Raw genomic sequence first — 3,498 nt, 5'->3', positions numbered from 1 at the left:
AAACATGGTGGTGGTAGGATCATGGTTTGGGCCTGTTTTGCTGCATCTGGGCCAGGACGGCTTGCCATCATTGATGGAACAATGAATTCTGAATTTTACCAGCAAATTCTAAAGGAAAATGTCCAGACATATGTCTATGAATTGAATCTCAAGAGAAGGTGGGTCATGCAGCAAGACAACGACCCTAAGCACTCTATGCTAGAAACACCTCATGGATGCACTGGGATGCATCCTCAGTGATGTATCCTGGGGTCCTCGGGTGTTTCGGGTCTCACAACATCATACACCCTCACCCAGGTGACCCAGCCGGGGTTGATCAAGCCCCGACTTGCATCCCAGTAGCAGTCCACGGATCACCCCTTTTAATCCAAAGCCACCGTGTGGCTTTCTCTGTGGCTTCGCTTGCGGATGCAATGGCCCTCTTCTTAGCTGCTTCTCCAATGCCCAAGTGACTCAGGACTTTGCAGAGGGAGTGCCCTGCAAAACCCCTACAGCTGACTTCTATGGGCTCGTAGAAGGTTCTCCAACCTCTCTCCCTGCACTCCTCCACCAGCTCTTGGTACTTGGCTCTTTTCCTCTCATTGGCCTCCTCAAGACGCTCTTCCCAGGGAACTGTTAGTTCCAGAATGATGAGGTGTTTTGAAGCCTCAGATGTCACCACCACATCTGGATGGAGAGTTGTTGCTGCCACATGTTGGGGAAACAGCTGCTTTCCCAGGTCGGCCTGCAGCTGCCAGTCATTTGCTGTGTGGAGGAGGCCTGTTGTTATATGTTGGCATGCTCAGGGTTTCTCTCCAGCTTTTACGAAGGAGACTGCCTTCTTTGGGGCATGATGGTGCTTGCAGGAGCTGATGGCAAAGGTTAAGCTTTCAACTGCCTTAAGCACCTGGTCATGGCGCCACCGGTAGCGGCCATCAGCCAGGGCCTTTGAGCAGCAGCTGAGAAGATGTTATAAGGAGCCTCTACCAGAGCACAGAAGGCAGGAGGGTGTCTCACTCTTTCCCCAAACATGGAGGTTCACTGGGCTAGGCAGGGCATCATAGACAGCTTGCACTAGGAAACGGACCCAATGGAAGTCTACCTGCAAGATGTTTGTCCAGGTGATCCTGCGCTCTAGTGTGCTCTCCCACCTTGTCCATGCTCCCTGTTGCCAGAGTCCCACTGCCCTGCTCACACGCTCTTCCTCCACACCTGCTCGGACCTCCTCCTGGATCAGGTGGTGTCTCTCCTTACCTCGGGTCTGGCTGATCAGGGTCTTTGGGTAGTAACCCAGGCCTGCTCTTCCTGTTGCTATGGTGCCCACCAATGCCTTCTGTCTTAGGCGAGACTCTGCCACCTCCACTGCTCTCCTAGCCTTCCACTTCCTTCCTGTCCTCACCTTGATGCCAGCTGCTGACACCTTGCAGTCCCATGAGTCCCTGTACTGTAAGGCTTCTCTGGTGCATACCACCATGAACTCCTCGGTGAGGCCGCTGAAAGGAAGCTGCAGAGTGTTACTCGCCCCATACAGTGCTGCACTGGTGAGACTGTGTGGGAGGCCTAGCCACTTTCGAAGAAAGCCACTGATCTTCCTTTCTAGGGACTCAACTGCTGTCATTGGGACTGCATAGATTAGCATGGGCCAGAGGATTCATGGCAGGATAGAATGCTGATAGATCCAGGCTTTAAATCTACCAGGCAAACCAGACTTGTCAACCTTGGTGAGCCAGGTTCTAAGTTCCATGCTGGACTTCTGGATGGCAGCTGAGTCTTTCAGGCTGGAGTCGAAGAGTTTCCCCAAACTCTTGACAGGTTGCTCTGTGATGGTTGGAATGACAGTTCCTGAGATGGAAAACCATACTTGTAAATCACTTTCCCCTTCTTCAGCACCATCGATCTTGACTTGGAGGGCTTGAAACTCATCCTTGCCCAGGTAATGAGTCTCTCGAGCCCTTGAAGGATCCATCTGCACCCTGGGACCGATGTTGTAGTGATGGTCAGGTCATCCATGTAGGCCCTTATCGGGGGCTGCCATACACCTGACTTGGTCAGGGGCCCTCTGCATTCCATCTCAGCTGACTTGACCACCATGTTCATGGCTAACACAAAAAGGATAACAGAGATTGTACAGCCTGTTATTATTCCTTTCCCAATGCGATGCCAGTCTGATGTCTCTGACCCAGAAGTGACCCTCATCCTGAAATTGTTGTAGTAATCCAAGATGAGGTCCTTGATCTTAATGGGAACATGATGGAGATTCAATGCAAGCTCGACCAGCTTATGTGGTATGGACCCGTAGGCATTGGTCAGGTCCAACCACAAGACCGCTAGGTCACCTCTGTTCTTGTGAGCCTCTCTAATCAGCTGTGTGATGACTCCAGTATGCTCCAGGCAGCCGGGTATTCCAGGAATCCCTCCCTTCTGCACTGATGGGTCGATGTAGTTGTTCTTGAGGAGAAACTCTGTCAGTCTCCGAGAGACGATGCTGAAAAACACCTTCCCTTCAACACTCAGGAGTGAGATGGTCCAAAACTGGTTGATGTTTTTCGAGTTCTCCTCTTTGGGGATCCATACTCCCTCAGCACACCTCCACTGGTCAGTGACTTTTCCCCTTCTCCAAATCACCTTCAGGATCTTCCACAGGTGCCGTAGAAGCTCTGGACACTGCTTGTAAACCAGATAGGGAATACCACTGGGGCCTGGAGCAGATGCTGAGCGGGCTGCCTTGATGATGTCCTCGACCTCTTTCAGGCTTGGCTCCTTTAGGTTGAACTCTGTTGTTGGGGGGGCGGGGCTAATGAGAGATTTGTTGGGTTCCAGGGCTTGTTCTCTCAGAGGATCGCACACTGTGTCCTGGAGGAAGCGATTCACTTGCTCTATCGAGCACTCAAGCCAGCCACTGCACTTGTCCCCAAGCAGTTATTTTGTAAAGCCAAAGGGATTGGCAATGAACGCAGCTCACTTCCTTGCTCTCTCTCTTCCCCGTCTCCGGTGCCACTCTGCTCTGCAAAGGGTCATCAGCTTCTTCCGCAGGATGTTTTTCAGCTCTGTTAAAGATTGCTTCTCCTTTTTTCTCAGTCTTGTACTGCTTCTTCAGAGTGCAAAGCTCCTGGTGCAGGCGATGTATCCTAGTGGCCCTGTGGTTCATTGTGTAGGAGGTGGGCTTAGATCTTCCTTTCTCTACCTGCCCAAATCTCTCTGAGGCATAGCTGAAGATGATGGTGGTCATCGATTGGAGTCGGCTGTCAACATCTCCTTTGGCTGTAGCTTGGATGATGTTGGATACATCCTGGTCAAATGCCAGCCACTCACTCTGCTTGTTGGCTGGGGGCCACTTAATCCGCTGCTGTGGAAATACTCTGCTGGGATTGGGAGGCTCAGGTACATTATGCCAAAGAATGGTTAAAGAAGAATAAAGTTAATGTTTTGGAATGGCCAAGTCAATGTCCTGACCTTAAACCAATTGAAATGTTGTGGAAGGACCTCAAGCGAGCAGTTCATGTGAGGAAACCCACCAAC

The 3,498-nt window shown here is 51.3% G+C and overlaps 1 pseudogene; it reads right to left on the bottom strand.

Annotated features, from left to right (window-relative positions):
• Positions 1-279: 279 nt before the first annotated feature.
• Positions 280-3,208, bottom strand: LOC132889861 (uncharacterized; annotated as a pseudogene).
• Between the last annotated feature and the right edge of the window lie 290 nt (positions 3,209-3,498).

This window comes from Neoarius graeffei, chromosome 8 (genome assembly GCF_027579695.1).
Source record: "Neoarius graeffei isolate fNeoGra1 chromosome 8, fNeoGra1.pri, whole genome shotgun sequence".
NCBI lineage: Eukaryota > Metazoa > Chordata > Actinopteri > Siluriformes > Ariidae > Neoarius > Neoarius graeffei.
The sequence above is the reverse complement of the archived record's forward strand: the minus strand, read 5'-3'. Positions and strand labels throughout refer to the sequence as shown.